Raw genomic sequence first — 16,781 nt, forward strand, 5'->3', positions numbered from 1 at the left:
GAGGAAACGCCTCTGGGAGGTGAACGGCAGAAACAACCCAGAAATAAACTCTCCAAGGAGGAGGGAGCCCATGCTAGGAAACAGCCACTCATGCCTTCATGTCCAGCAGCCCTGCAAGCTCCACACCATGCAAGAGCAGTGCTGAGGGCAGGGCTCTGAAGAAAACACCCCAAACTCATGTTCAAGTTCATTTTCCCTGTGCTCAAGCCCATCTTCCGTATTAATGCTTCTCCCACAGTCAGGATGGAGTCACAGCCTCCCTAGCCCAGACTTGCAAGCCTGGGAGGAGCACAGGAGATAACTTCTCCCACCCCAGTGCCCAAGCAGGACCCAGGATGATGTTTGCTCAGGTGATTGCCAACCACACATTTACAAACATCTCCAACATCTTCCGTTCGAGCAGATGAGATGGGATCTCTGTGGGTCCCGTGGGGCAGGGCAAGACCAGGGCACCAGGTCTTGGCTGGGAAGAGCGATGGTGGCAACAATGCCTTCTAGGAGGGTTCCCCCATCCCACAACCTCTTCATCACTGGACCACAGTCTTCCTCGGTCACATATGACAAATGGAAAGAGCTACTAACTGCTGCACTTCCAAGTGGGAACTCTCAAGTGGAGCCAGGAGAAACTATTTGTCAGTGCATTTCATCTGCCAAACAACACTTTGAAATCTGGGTCTAGGAACTTTTCACCCACATCAATTTTATTTTTCGTACCAGCGGAAGAAGAGAACACTTACTCCACTGACTCTCACTGAATGATAATTTATTTGGGAGTTTTTCTGAAATTTAAAAGCCAAAGAGAGTTAAAATTATTAATAATCCACAAAGCTAACAAACCCAAAAAAACAGGAGTTTTGCTCACCAAACAATTTCTTTTTTTTTTTCTACTTCTTTAGCTCAAGGAGCAAACCCCAAGGGGAATTATTTGTATAGGTCTAAATTAAAGGAGGGGAAAGAGAAGCTTTTCCCCTCTATCTGGTTGGGAAGTGAATGGCCTTTGTATTATATGCACAGGAAAAAAATCAAAAATAAAGGAAAGAAGTTAAATGAAAAATAAAGAAGATAAATATATCCCTAGCTAGCATAGCACGGGGCAATATAAAGAGTTTCTAAATCCCTGGTGAAAAATTAAGCATCTTTGAAAGTTCACTCCTGGACTATCTGGGATAGAGCTGTGAAAGCAAATACAGCTGAACTCCAGCGAGGTGGAGAACATCACTGCCTTGAGACAGAGGCAGTAACAGATCCAGGTTTGAAGACAACGGCTGTATTTTACTATGGCCTTGAGGAGATTAAGATAGGAGAGGAGTCCTGCCTTGCCACTGGAGATATAAATCCTGGAGGGTCACTCTGTAGCCATCCGTCAAGCGAGAGGAAGGGAGGAGGCAGTCATTTTCAGTAGTAAATTTTGGGAAGAACAAGCACTAATGGCCGAAAATTAAGAAAGAAAAACATCGAGCTAAATAGTAGGAAATGCTTTATAATGGTGAGGTCAGGCAGACAATGGAGAAACCTGTCAGGGGAGGTCAGGGGCTCTGCAATAACGGAGATGCTCGCGGATGGACAGAGGAGCCACGGAACAGAATCACAGAATCGCAAGGATTGGAAGGGACCTCGGGAGCTCACCCAGTGCCACCCCCCTGCTCAAGCAGGCTCACCCAGAGCAGGTGGCACAGGACTTCATCCAGGCGGGCTTTGAATATCTCCAGAGAAGGAGACTCCACAGCCCCCCTGGGCAGCCTGGGCCAGTGCTCTGTTACCCTCAGAGTAAAGAAGTTCTTCCTCATACTCAACTGAAATCTCTTATGTTTCAGTTTGTACCCATTGCCCCTTGTCCTGGCGCTGGACACCACTGAGAAGAGTCTGGCTCCGTCCTCGTGACCCCCACCCTTGAGATATTTGTACGTGTTAATGAGATCCCCTCTCAGTCTTCTCTTCTCCAGGCTGAACAAGCCCAGCTCCCTCAGCCTTTCCTCGTAGTGGAGGTGCTCCAGTCCCTTTATCATCTTAGTTGCTCCCCTCTGGACTCTTTCAAGGAGTTCCTCATCTTTCTTGAACTGGGGAGCCCAGAACTGGACCCAGTACTCCAACAGTACAGAACAGGGGCTGCACTGAAAGGACCATCCCTCCAGCCCCGGGGACAGGGCTAGCCCCATGGGGATGGTGTGTGTCCTCCCCCAGTTTGAGCTGATCCCCAAGGTAACAGAGCTTTTGAGGGAAATGCAAGGTTTCTTGCAATCTTTCTCACTCTCTCCCACCTGGGAGCAAGGTGCAGGCGAGGGCAGGGGGGGCTCGGCCACAGCCTGCTCCCCTTGGAGCAGTGGAGATCTGCCCCAGCTGTTTCCAAAGGAAAACCAAGGCTGCCCAAAGAGGTGGGATCATCCACACGGGGAAGGAAGAAAGGAGCCTTTCAGCAGAGCCCTCCCACCAGGAAAGTGGGCGAGCGATGGAGCAGGCAGAGGATGAAGGCGGGCGCCCCGGGGTGGGTGCGGGTGCCAGCACAAGCCGCTTTCTTAAGGCTGTCAGGTTGATTTCCGCCCGGGTTCTCGCACGGACACCTGCGGTCTGTTACATGACACGTCATTATATTTTTGCAACTTATGGTGTCCATCATCACCCCCCGGCAATCACCGTGGAGCCGTGATAAATGATACACAGGCAGTTTATTATACACACTAAATCCTCTTCACTTGGTGGTCCCAGGGTGTACTTAATACATTTTATTCCTCTTCTGCTTGGATTTGTATCTTGGATCCCTTTGATACCTTATAGCAAATGCTGAATAGGTACTACAAAACGTGCATTGCACCCAGCGTAATTATTTCCTATCCGGTGAGAATCCAGTCTGCACTCTCGTTTTTCTGCGTTTCTAGAAAACCTGACCGTGTTAGAAATATTAACTAGCAGAAGTGGGGAATGCCACACCGACAGCCCCAAGCTCCCAGGAGAAAGCTGCTGGAGATCTGACAGCAACTGGAGGGGAAGGAAGGAGAGGCTGCGATAGCCAGCTGAGATCATAGGTGGCATTTAAGGAAAGCCGAAACAACTCACTCCCGTCGGAATATGACCATGCAGGGGCCAGAACGCTTGTTTGCTTGTTTGGTTTTTTATAGAGATAATTAACAACTTTAAGAAATTAAAATCCTGGGTCTGGCCTGAAAGATGGCACAGGAACACCCATCCACGTCCTTATGTCTGCCCTCTCCTCTGAGAGCCTTTCCTGCTTTGACGTGTTGTCCAAGACACCTCATGAAGTGGCCTGTTGAGGGCAAGGGAGCATTTCTAATGTATAAGGTGTAATTAAGTGCTGGTAACACATAACAGAGGGCACAACGCAAAGACACGTAGACTCCTTCCTCCAAGTGCACCCTCCCAGCACTGTCAGAGCAGGTTTCCACCAGCCCACTGGAGACAGCATTCCACAAACATGTCCCTCCTTGCCAAGAAGTGATCAGGAAGGATTTTTTCCACAGCACTGCTGTCACTCAGGCATTTGGAGAGGCTGTTTCCAAATTTCCCCCTCCAGTGCCAGATCCTTGTTCCCAGGGTGGTCCAGGACAAAGCCTGCAAGAAGATGCCTGGTCGTGGTTTCTCGGCTGGAGAAGGCAGGGGTACCACGGAGGATGCTGAAGGAGGAGGACAAGGAATGCAGAATGATTGCAGGAGGTCATGGGAAGCCAGCAAGGGGAATCTGAAGAGGGTGGGATGGGACGTCAGGGAGGATTTTTGCAGCTGCCTTTGGACAAACCAAGAGCACAGAGGGGTGTCAGGACACCGGTGCCTTCGGCTCGGGTGTAGGCATGGCAATGGCTGGCTTTGCAGATGACAGGAGGTGTAAAAAACAAGCAGGGAGCAGGTTAACCAGGAGGCTGAGGAGAAAGGAAGAACTTCAAAGGAATGGCACAGTCTGCTGGACTAAAGGGCAGCTCTTTCCTCTCCGAGAGCTTTGTTTCTGTCCAGCCCCCGGGGGAGGAGAGTTGGCCTACAGCTACAGCAGTAACTTTGAGTAACTTCTCAGGAAACAGCTTATTTAGATAGCACTGCCTATTCTTCAGAGGAAAGGATAGAAGAACATATTGCCTGTTACTAATGAATGCGTTTTCCACAACTAATGATGTTTACAGGGATGGATATGCCAAGGTCTCCACAGTATCTCCACTAATAGGATGGATTTTGGCGCCAAGAAAGCACGGCTTTTTCACACGCGCCACCCCCCGATAGGAGAGAGTTAAATATCTCCTCTGTTTTTAATGGAAAATTAAGCAGGCATGACGCATCTGTTTAGAAGACTTTTTTCTTATCTCCAGCATCGAAAAAAATTCCAGAGCTCGAAGACCAGAAACCGAGCAGTTCATTCACTGCCAATGCATGCAGGCTGGAGGAGTTCAGGTTGAACGCAAGCAAAGGCTTGGAGTTCCTATCCACTTGATTTCTCTACTCGAGTTTGCAGTAAATAAAAGCTTCAAGCAGAACCCATTAAAGTTGTTTCAGTGTCCAGGCTCTGGCCGTTTCAAAAGTTAACTCTTATAAAATTCAATATGCACAAATGCTCTTTGGCTGGGTGGGAGAAGGATTCAAATCATCAGATGTTCATCGTAACCCTCTGGGTCAAGGATCTCCCACTAATGGGGTCTGTGAATTTGCCACCCAGTCTGGAAAAGGCTTAAGCAAAGCATTCCCAGAGGCAATAAAGATTTTAAGGGGGGAGGGGGGGGGGAAACAAAACCCAAAAACTTGTCAAGAACTTTGCCAAATTGTGGTGTCCAGATCCTGCTCAATTTTTGCACAACAGCCACGTAAGGAACCGACGCTCAGCCTTGCATGCTGGTCCCCTTTGCAGTCTCGATCCAGAAAGCCGTGCCGTTAGGAGCCGGTTTCCCATAAGCAGTGCATTTTTAGGTGCAAACTGAGTTCAAACCACAAACCCCGATCTCTGAAGGACCTGAGGGCTCTGGGCTGGGCTTCTCCTCTCAGGTGCACGGCTGCAAAGCAGAATGTCAGTCCCCAAATGTCAACTGCCCCTGCAAATGTGCCTTTGGCAGAGTCCAGCCCCCGCTGCTGCTTGCACAATCCAGCTCAGGAAGCATCTCTCCGCTCGGTATTTTTTACGCACAGCAATACTCAGCCAAGCCTCTTTTTTTACAAATCACAGTCACTCCGAAAGAAAGCAAACAAAACTTAATAGCTACTACCTTGCAGCAGTCAGCTCCCTATTCCGAGACGGGGTAGGTCCGTAACTCAAAATTGTTGGCTCTGGGAATCTTTATCATGGCTGGATTTTTGCTGCATCTGGTCGAGCAAGTTTTTCTAATGTCATTTCTGATCAAGGTAGCTTTCAGTAACAACTTTCAGCATATTACAGGTCAAGGTTAAGAGGGAAAGGGAAATTGTGAAGGGGAGGTGCTCTTGCTTCTCTTTGAGGTGGCGAGGGCTGCAAGAGAGAGGACTTGTTCAGAAGTTAAAGGAGTTATTGTAATTCAGAGGAGCTGCTAAAAGGCAAGGGAAAAGTAGCATTTGTGACACTGTTCGCAAATTACAACAATGTGCAGCTGCCTGGAAACGAACGGAATGCCAGCTTTAAAACCAGCCGTGGCGAATTGATTTCAAATCATCAGCTCCTTGGTCCAGCCTGTTACGGGGAAGGCTGCGTGTCTTGCGGAAACACACTCTGCATGTGGAAAGCAGTTTAAGCGAGTCTGGAAAATATCTTGCAAACGAGGACCTGTCTCCCAGCAGAGTCAAAAACTTACACAAACTTCTTGCTTGTGCTGGGCAGGTTGAGAGCAGCCCTGCCGTCTCAGATGGTAACTCGAACCACATTTGCAGTTGGGCTTTGCAGCATCATCCTCTCCAAGTTCAGGAGATCTGCGTGAAGGAGTTGAGTTTGCAACAACTCACCGTGGCAGGGGGGACCAACAGGGGTGACATAGGCTTTGCAAAGAAAAAAAGCCGCCTCCGATTTAACTCACCCACAATGACGTGGAACAAATGGATCAGCTGTCCGAGCTACGTCCCTGGGCTGATGCATCCCTAGCGTGATGCATTTAGCTGCATCAACCAGTCTCTCGCCCCGTAATCCCACAAAGTTTCATGACCTCTGAAATGCTGAGGATCAGCTTAGGACACCAAACAGACAGCATCTCTCTGATTCATTCTCCTGTTACAAAATATAAAGAGAAATTGCCTTTTGGCTAGGCAGAGGCAGGATCCCATGATTTCCCAGGCTTGCATCCATCAGGCTGGAACCAGAGGTTTAAAAAATCTGAAGGGTAAAAAGCCCCCCCTGCTTTTTGGTGCTGTTTTATTGTGTTTCTTGTTCAGGACACCTTGAACTTCATTTTTGAAGATGTCAAGGATGGCCAGCTCCTGCTAATTCTATGCTGAGTTGTGACTGCTCATCGCTTTGCAGAAGGAGGACACTCTGGGGGAGGCATCCTTGGAAGCTTGTGGGAGTTTTGCCATTATCTTCAAATGAACCAGGACTTTTGTCCTAAAACTCAGCTCTTCAAAAGGAAGAAATTTTAGCACTCGATACCAACAGTGTTGCAGGGCAAAAATATTATACTGTAAGCCTATGTTTGTCTTCCTCGGAGATATGGGGTGGAGTTAGTAGCTGAATTTAGAGCTGTAAAGTAAATCCCACAGTGGGGCATTTCAGCTTGTGGATATCCTCAAGGTGATTACATTCTTTTCCCTGTGCTTATGAAAAAAAAAATGACTCCATCCTTTCCCTATCCAGTCTTCCATGCGCTTGCTCAATCCTAGGCAGTGATAAGGATTTCATCAACATTTTATATTTGCTTACTTCTATGCATCCAATTTCAGCTGAAATCCCCCAAACACCCCAGAAATGGAGAAAACTCCAAAGGCAGACGTGCCAGAAGCAGAAGACCCCAGACTTGATGGTGACACTCGCCTCTTATGAATGGCGATAAAGAATTGATCCATCCCTTTCACTTTTAGCGTGGAGAAGGCATTCGAGCCAGAGCCGCTGTGGGGGCAGACGTGCTGCCATCAGCTTCTCTCTGAAGAGAAGCGCAGGTCCGCCCCTGGCCACGGCGCAGGCTAGGCCACCGTTTTCCTCCCTCTTAATGTGAACGCTCGGCTAGCGGATTGCTAGCATTAAGAGGCAATTATCAGTTAAACCTATTGACCATGTAAAGAGGCGGTCATTGAAACAGAAAAGTTAGCGGGGGAATAAAGGAATGAGATTTTGCTAGCAGAGGAAGGTGGAATAACAGACCCAGCCCAAAGGAGGCAAACCAGTAAGTCACCAGAGTGTTTGCTGTGGTTTAATATAGATGTGTGATATTTAGAGATTACATGAGATATCTAGATACATAACTTTATAGGTATATAAACTATATAGAGACATATGATCTAGAATAATCCATAATAATCTATAATATTTATATATATTATTTATATATATAAAGAAATAAAATTAGAGCAGTAGAGTGGAAGAGATCGCCTTCCTTTTGAGGGGGGACACCAGTCTGCACAGACCACCATGGGTTGCAGGATTGAAATTCCCAATTCAGCACCCGGTTACCTGAATTTCCAGCAGACTGGGTCGGCATCCAGGGCGCATCGCTCCTGCTTCAATGCACGCAGGGATGCTGAACGCCTGGTGCCACCTCATCCCCAAACACACCCTGAAAATCATTTGGGCCTCAGTAACCAAGAAGCCTTCTCTAACGGTCTGGTATTTGGGAACTGCCTGACGGTTGTAATCTTTCGGGTTTTGGGATCACCTTACAACCACAATTGGATTTCAGAAGCATGCTGCAACAGTCTGAGTCCCAGCATTATACCAAGATGTTTTCTTAGCTGTATTTTCTGTTTAGTCTGAGTTCCACATAGTTTAGGGCTTAGAAAAAAAATACAAAAATAAAATAAAATAACCCTCAGGTAGTTCAAATAACCTCTGCGGTGGTATCCTCCGAGCAGGACCTGCCTTGCTCACAGCCCTGCCAAGTTTGGAGGATTATTTGTCTCTGCCAGCCAGCCAGCATGACGTTAGCAGCATGGCCTGCTGTGCTCAGTGCCTGAAACCCTTCTCTCTGCCATGTTCCCAGAGGCCACTGGTACCCACCAGCACCTCCCAGGAGCTCTTAGAGCAGATGTCTTTGAGACAGCCAGGAAAGCAGTATCTCTACCCAAACAGCCCCCAGGGCATCCTCCATGCCTTGGAGGATGCCCTTTCTGTATCAGAGGCATGGTCGGAGCACCGACCCAGCCCTGAACGGCGTCCCTTGGATGCGAGATGACCCTGGGGCAACATCCCCCTCCTGCTCTGTGACCCGGTTTCCCAGGGTGTAAAAAGCAGAGCTGACATTAACCTTCCAGAATGTGCTTGGAGTTCCACTGAGGAAAACCACTGCCTCATTGGGTTAGCAGAACGTTGCAAACCAGGGGCACGGCTGCCCACCAGTCCCCTGCATCCTCAGCCATGCCCATGGACGCTGCTGCCAGCCCAAAGCAAGACGGTGCCAAATATTTCTTCGTCACTGACCAAGAAGTTATTATACACACACTGGTTCACGCAAGACTTAATGGAAGATACAGCACAAACCTCTTGCCCAGGGAGGCACTTCAGATACCAGCTGGTTTGAATTTCATGCGTGCTTGTGCAAATTAATCTTTAATGCCTTCTGCTGCCGGCAGCGGCTCTGACTTTTAAGAGGAAAAAGCAAGCCCAAAATTAAAACTCCCCTCCAGCACCTCGCAGGTACATGGAGGGTTTCCAGCCAGCACAGAGAGCACAAAATGACCATTTCTGTCACCGAGGTGGAAATCCCACAGCGGTGTGGGATTGGCCTTGGATTTTCCTTCCCCGTGGAAAGCCCCAACCCAGGCTAATCAATCCCCACCACAATCAGCCACGGAAGACATTAAGCCTTCAGGCTGCCAGGGAATTGCCGGAAGCCGGGAATGCCGGCACCAGCTATAAAGACTAATTGACAACGACAGCAAAATTTGATGATATCCTTTCAAATTCTCCCTGTCAGCCTGGACGTGATTTAGGGATCCCCAAAGCACCAAGGACAAGCTCCCTCTGCCGCGGCTGTGGCCGATGGGATGTGGAGGGCAGGGTGCTCCTTGGCAAAGGGGATGCAGCTTCTTCTCTGCCAGCACCCCTGACTCCATCCTTGGGCGGGCGTCTTTCATACGGCAAAGCTGAGCTGGAACAGAAAAAAATGGGTCATAGGATTAATCTGTACATACTGAGGCTATTGGAGAGGCAAAAGGTTGTCCCCACTTGGTTTGGGGAAAAAAAATCAAAATGTTTCGCATTTGGGCCCCTCTTCCCCTGGATCGTACCTCTGTAGCATGCAGACGCAGGTGTGGTTTTTGTAACGAGTAAATGCAGACCCGGATGCTGGAAGGCTTGCAACCCCAACCACCCCGGTGGAAAAAATCCCTTGCAGACTTGCAGAGAGTCCACGAGTGGCCACAGACCTCACCTGCAAGGCCTGTGAAGCTCACAGGACCCTCCTGGGCTCCCAAAAGAACACAAAGATGCCTTCTGCTCCAAGGAGCTTCCACTGATTGAAACTTCAGAGAAACAGCCCAAAAGCATCTGAATCCAGCCGAGGCGATTGGAAGAAAAGGCACTTTTAAGAGCAGAAAGGACAGGCAAGAGGGAGGGTTCAGCTAGGAAGGGATGCTTAACACAGCTGCCACCTCTGAGGTCGGTATCACCTTGCTGGCACCCACTTTACCTGTCCCACCATGTGCCACAAGCACTGGGACCACAGCAACGCGCAGGCACCCTCGGCATCCCCAACGTGCGCACCCATGCTTCAAAGCAGCAGCCCGCAGGCTTGGGGAAAAAAATTGAACCAACCTCCGGGAGGTTGTTTGGAGGCTGATTTCAGCCCATGACCCTGATTTCATGCCTTCCCGCTTTCCCTTCAGCAGCCACCACCCAGCCAGCTCAGCCCAAGCCCGTTGACAAAGCTGGGACGTTCAGAGCATGGGCTGCATCTCCAGCTACTTATGCAGCAACGCACATCGCTGTTCCTTCTGCGTCATCTCCCCCCTTGCTCGCCCATCCTCCCCAATGCCCCCTGCTTTTCTCTCCCACAACCCTGAAAATTCTTTTTTTTTTTTTTGCTTTTTTTTTTTTTTCTTTTAGGAAAAGAGAAAAGTAATTGGAACCAGGGCAGGAAAATGCTTACGGTGGGGCTTCCTCAGCAAGCTGCCTTCGGCTCCCCACTTTCCCTCCCCCTTCCCAGCAGACTCCCACGCTGACCCCAGTTGCCTGATTACCAGCCACCCGTGGTAGGAGCTCGCTGTCGGCCACCAAAACGTTGTGCATCACACACAGCTTCATGCGAGAGCCCACGAATGCTCAACACCCACCGAGTTCTATCACCCTTCCCAGCTAAACGCACCTCTCTCCCAAGACCTGCATCCCACCGGGCACTGGAGGAGGAACCCCACCACATGAAGAGTGTTGTGTCCATCTCATCTGATGACAGCAGGCTCCATCCTCGCCAATGTAACACGTGTAGACGCCGGTGCAGTAAACAAGTGTAGGCGTCCTTTCATCGCTTGCCAGCCTTTGTCCTTGGGTACGCATGAAACTCCTGGGCATCCTGAGCTTGGGGCCAGAACTGGTCTCCATCTGCTCGGTGGCCTGTGGAACAAAGGGCTCTCTGGGTGTGCAACCCCACGCCCATGCTGGGCTCTGCAAATGACATTAAGTGGACGTATATAATTAGTTATTACCAGCGCATGGTCCAGAACGGCGTGTACTGCTGCTGAGCGCCGCATCAGCCTTGTGTCATAGGCATCCTCCCTGGGGGCTCGTACAATGCAAGGCACTCACCCTCACCCTCCTCCCAGACATCACTGTTCCTCATAAACCCAGATCTGAAGTGGCTTTGTGCATCTGTCAGGCTTGAGTTCACATCCTAAAACGGCTCATGGTAAATCAGGTACCTGCAGCCATGATACCAAAGCCCAGCCTATACTTCATGGTGGGCTTCTGCCATCGCACTCCCATGTACATCCCAGACACCAGTTTCTTACTATGCCGAGCAAATCTCGCACCCTGAGCAGCTCAGCGTAAAATACAGGCTTTGTTTTCTTGGGACAGTCAATTTTGTTTCAGATCTGAAGACCTCTTCAAGAGCCAGATGCCAATGCAGGTCATGTCAGCCTCTCCAAAGGCCAAAAGCATCTTCGCAGCGAGGACATAGCCCACTTGCAGCAGTGAGTAGTGCCGGTGTGTAGCAATACGAATTGCAAAATCTTATGGAGCTCAGCTGCAAGCATCAAGACAGAGCCCATCATAAAGAGACCACAAAAATGCAGTGACTGCCTCACCACCGACTTTCTTCGCGCCTGCACTGCCCTTCTCCACACTCATGCAGGATGCATTTCCTGGGGAGGATTTATTTCCACCTCAGGACTCATCCTTCTTCCCCCCAGCCACCCATCTCTTGTTCACGCCTTGCCTCACCTTCATCGCAGCGTCACCGCTGCTGCTGATGGCCACATGGATGGCCTGTGGGAAGCCCATGAGATGATCGAGGCTTCATCCCTGGGGTGGGGAATGGAAGCACAGAGGAGACCACACAGTTCCCAGAAGTTCTCACTGAATTTATACAACCAAGTAACTTCTGTGTGTCTTTGCAGGCGCTCAACATCCAAGACCTTCCTTCATTTCGTGTTGAGTTACAGACCAGACGACCTACAGGGATGATGTCTCAGCAGAACGTCTAAGCCTGCCCCCGCCTCTGGGAAAGAATTGGTTAAAAATACCAACATGATTTGAATCCTTTTTCCTCTGAGGCCTGAATGAGCCTTCGAGAGGAAAGTGCTTCTCAGCGTCCTGACATGTGAATGTGTTGTTAAGGAAGAGGTGTGTATCACATACGCAGTAATTCATTTGGGCTTGAAAGCCACAAGTGGCGTTTTGAATGACAATTTGCTTGCGGAGTCCATAAATACATGACATGATTTATCAGGCTTTGGTTAACATGGGAAACAACCCAAGAAAGGGATTTTGTAATTGTGGCTTTGCATTACGCATTTAATGTATGTCCTGTCCAATTCATAAGCCTGAGAAAGAGGAGGCGTTTGGGGAGGGATGATCATTCGTCCCAGCAGTGAAAAGCAAGATAACTTTTTGAGTGCAATTAGCAACTTAACCTGCTGCCTTGCGGTAACTTGTATTTGATTAAGTGGGTGCAGCTGCCTGGTGGAGTTCCCAGATTCTGGGGAGGAAGAGATGTTGGAGAGGTGGGAGAAGGGGACAAGGAAAGCGATGCATTATCTCAGGTGTGTTCAAAACCTAGAGTAACCCTGGGAAGCCCTGCTTCACAGGCTGGTGCAAGGGGCCAGCAGTTGCACTCATGAGAAGGTGAACCTAGCAGAGGATGGAAGTTATCAGCTCAGCAGTATCCAAGATGCTCCTCAGGTTTCCCTGCATAAAATTGCTTGCAAAGCAGAAAATATCCCCTGGGAAGAAACAATTCATGACAAGAGTTGGCAGAAATATTTTAGCCAGGTCCCAAAACCAGCAGACATTCCCCACTGTTGTCCATGCACCAGTTTGAACAGGTTGGAGACACCTTTCCCCACCCAGAAGATTGGAAGCTCACCAGGTAATTCCTACTTTTCACCATGCCCTTGAAACTCAATCTTTCACACCCCAGCTAAGCACAAACAGCTTGCAAAGCTACCAAAAAAAAAAAAAAAGGGGGGGCATAGTTTTTCCAGTTAACCATCCAAAATCATTTCACTGCTTCATGATTTCATGCACATGGAAGAGAATGGCTGCAAGAGGACATGGTGAAGAGGCTCACTTGGAGGCTTCCCTGGAGGCTTCTCCATCGCTGATGAGAGATTAGACACATGGACATCCTTTGTGGTGGCTCAGACAAGTGCTGTAGCTGCTGGACCTTGGCTAACCTGAGGAAGACAACAGCTTCGCAGGGACCTCGTCCAAGTTTTTGATGGTGGTTTGTTTTTTTTTTCTCAAAGCAAAACAAGAATATTTTCTGGAAGCATCAAAGACTTTTGCAAGGAGAAATCAAATTTTCCAACTTGCATTTGGTCAGAGCCAAACCTGCGTCCTCATCCAGTGGGGCTGGTGAGGGGCAAGGGTTAGAAGGGAAACGCACTCAGATCTGGAGGAAAGCAAGCCTCAGGCAGCAGAGAAATCAAATGGCGACCCGCAGAAATAATAAAAAAAAATCCAAAAGGAAGTTTCAGATCCCTTCTCATGACTCATGCCTTCAGCATTATTCACCAGAAATGATTCAAAACTTCTCTCCTGGCCCACGCCACTCTTCCCCACCTCTGGAATTCCCGTGCATCCTGCCCAGCGGAGCAGCCGCGGCAGCGTGGACCCCCCGGCACCCACCTTGCTTCTGCCTCCTCTACAGCACCAACCCCTCCAGAACCAAAATAACCCAGAAATAAACCCTCTCTGCCAGCTCTATAAGGAGAAAAACAGGGTACCCTTGTTTTTAGTATCTATTCAGCTGCTTAAAAGAGCAGGAAATTTGGGCCATTTGCTTTAACCATTGTATCTTCTGTTATTCATCAATTTTGGAAAACAGCCTCTAAAATTGTTTCCGGCTCCCCTTTCCCATGTAAATCACTCCAAGGTTTTGTGTTTCTGTTTAAAAAAAAAAAAAAAAAAAAAAAAAAAAAAAGGCTAAACATTCTGTTGTTCGCAGCAATATTTTTTAGCTTCATTCTAATTTAGCAACTCCGTGGCGTTCTCCTTTCCCTAAAAGCCTGCAAACAGAGGAAGCAGTTCCTGCCTGCGGCTGCACGCAACCAGCAAATGCCGCAGCTGAATGTTTTTTTCCTGTCCCCTTTTAATGCTCCGTCAGCTTCGAAGGGGCATCGGTCAGTCCTGGGGATAGCCCAGGGAATAACGACCCTCCTGGAGGTTTTTTTCCAAGTGCTGACTCTGCTTTGGACGCTTTGGAGGGCATCTGGATGATGGAAAAGGCTCTTTGCAGCCAGAGAGTGATATTGCACTTTGGAAATCGCAATGCAGGTGTTGCAACGCTCACGTTCACGTTTGGGGAGAATATGTGGGGGTTTAAAATATTTTTCTTCCAAACCCAAAGAAATTCCCTAGGTTTTGGGGGGAGATGTGATTCGGATATGACCATAACCACTCCTGACAGCGCGATGTGCTCCTGAGCCCCTATCTCAGATGCTTGCCAAGGGGAAGAGCCCAGGTCCGCATAGGTCAAGTTTAACAGCTAATCCCTTCATATTTACGCCAGGGTCCTGCCCTGCTGATCTCAGACCAGGGTCTGCTCACAGAGTGTAAATATTCCTGTAGATATTTCACTTGCCATTTCCCTTGAAGCCTCAACTTGAGGAGTCATCTGAAAATATAAAAAAAAATATGTTGCTGGGGTTCTTCAAGCTCCATTTAACTGCAGACCTATTGAGTCACCCCCGTTTCCCTTACGCAAGGTGCAAGAAGACACCACAAGCATCCATGAGGAACCTGGACCTTCTCTAAACTTTCCCAGAAGGATCAGAAGGAAGCTGGAACATCTCCGCTGAGCGCTGCCAGGCTGTGCAGAATCAAGCCAGCCAGTTTTCAGAGGGTCCATACACACACACGGGGAGCGGGGTGGGAGAAAGAAATAGAAAAACAAAGCAAAAAAAGAAATCTTTAAGCTGCAGCTTTTCCTTCTGGAAATCCCTGGTTTGCTCCTGAGTGAGTCAGCCAAAATGGTGACCTTGGAAGTACGATGGGAATGTGGTTGGACGTCAAAGGAATGTGGAGCAGCACAGCTGCAGGATGGAGCTGCACGGCGAGCGAGGAGCCGACGAGCACAAAGGTCCAACCCTGCGGCAAATGCCCCGGTACGAGGGGACGGCTGTTTCCCAGCAGAAAGGTGCAGCCAAGGCTCCTGCAGGAAAATCGCTCCTCAGTGGCTGCAACCTGCATGAAAGCAGCCCATCAAACCCAGCATCCATAGGGATGCAGAAGCAGCAGGCTGACGGAATGCTCAGGCAAAGCATTCCCATTTTAAGGAGAATTCTTCAAGGTTTTGATGAAGCTACGCTGACGCCTCATGCTTGAAAGCAAATACGAAAAGAAAATCCAGTCGATAACTTTTTTTGTCCAGAAAAAGTTTCTCAGAAAAATGTCCTGGCAAAACAGAGCTCGGTTTTGGACCAACTCCACCCACAGAAGCAGGTGTGTAAGCGTGTTATTCATGGATTTATATCAGAGCTGTTGCCAAAAGGAGAAGATACATAGGAAAAGAAGCTGGACCTTAGTCCCTGCTGGGACAAAAAAGGTCAGACCTTGCAAACACACATCCTAAGTTGGCTACCCAGGGAGAGCCCGGTCGCTGAAACCCCCAGTTTGCAAGCCTTCACCAGGCAATGACCTGCCGATGGCAGGTTACCCTTCCTTCCTTTTAGATTGAAAAATCCCCTGCTTTCTCAGAAAGGGAAGCAAGAATGGGGGGCCGGGAGCAAGCAAAAATTGGAAGGAAATTGTGATGACTTTTTTTCCTTAAAAGATTTCTTTGGTTGCTACAGGGAAAATCCAAACAATACATCCAAGCCAAACCTCGGTCAACACCGAGAAATCACATTATGGATGTACCCTAGAAGTTATCGCCATCGCATCTGATGCTCAGCAGTTTCCTAACCACAGGATGGAGCGTGACTTCTTGCTGGAAAACCCCACTGCCTACAGCGACGTTGGAATAAAGCACCAAGTACCTCCAGGGCTTGGCATTAAGGGATGGGGCCAGCCTCCAGCTGAGGATGCAGCCGGGCACGTTGCTGCAAGAGAACATCAGTGTCAGCGCATTCACCCCAGTTCATTAATACACATTTTTTTACTTGACTCCTGCTTTCCCAGGAAAGCAGAGGCCGGGCTGCATACTTCGGAGAGATAAGGGCAAAAAGAAGTCCCTATAATCTCACACTGACCTCAGCAGTGGTGTCTCACTTGTACCTTCTCTTTAGAGGATACATGCCTGTTGCAACTGGTTGCCTGGTCTGCCCCCTACCTCCTCCGCTCCAGCCCTGTCTTCCCGAAGAGCAGGAGCAGGAGATAAGTGCTTAATGAACGAGCAGAGTGCATAGTTTCCCTGCAAGAAGCATCTCTCCGGGTTCCTGCCAGATGCCGAGCCGCTCCCCCACGCCGACCGCCCTCAGAGCCAGCCCTGGATTATCGGGGGGTTTCAGAGACTTCCCACCGCGGCACCGGCCCTGCAGACAGGGAACCTGCAACCTCTCCACCTCCCCAATGCAAATGCAGCTTCTCACCCCTGTTTGCAAGGAGAAGGCATGATGGTTTGGGGGGGAAGCCCCGGAGACCTGCCGTAGCCCCAGACCATGCAGAAAAAGGGCTCCATTGAGTTTAAGGCTCTAACGAGGGGCCAGGTTTGTTAACGCTGTGAGCAGAGGAAAGAGTTGGCCTGTATTTCTTAGGTCACAGCAACAGCAGAGGAAGTCTGGCAGGGCCATGATGTGGGATGGAGATTGCTCTCCAGGGTGACTCCAAAAGGCAATAAAAAAGACAATAAGGAGAAAGATAATAAAACCCTCCAGCTTTTTATTTTCTCCCTGCAATGTCAGGCTTTTCAGGAAGGCCTAATGTTTGCCTACAGATTTACTATCCCCCAGGCGCAGGGTGCAAAGGGACAGTTGACGTTACTTGGCAGCTCCTGCGAAGGGCTGCGTAGCCATCACCAACCCACTCACCGGCAGCAAGGACCAGCCAAGGCAGGTTCACCATCAAGCGGATGAAAAATAGCCTCTTC

This window comes from Egretta garzetta, unplaced genomic scaffold (genome assembly GCF_000687185.1).
Source record: "Egretta garzetta isolate BGI_Z169 unplaced genomic scaffold, ASM68718v1 scaffold39, whole genome shotgun sequence".
Classification (NCBI taxonomy): Eukaryota; Metazoa; Chordata; class Aves; order Pelecaniformes; family Ardeidae; genus Egretta; species Egretta garzetta.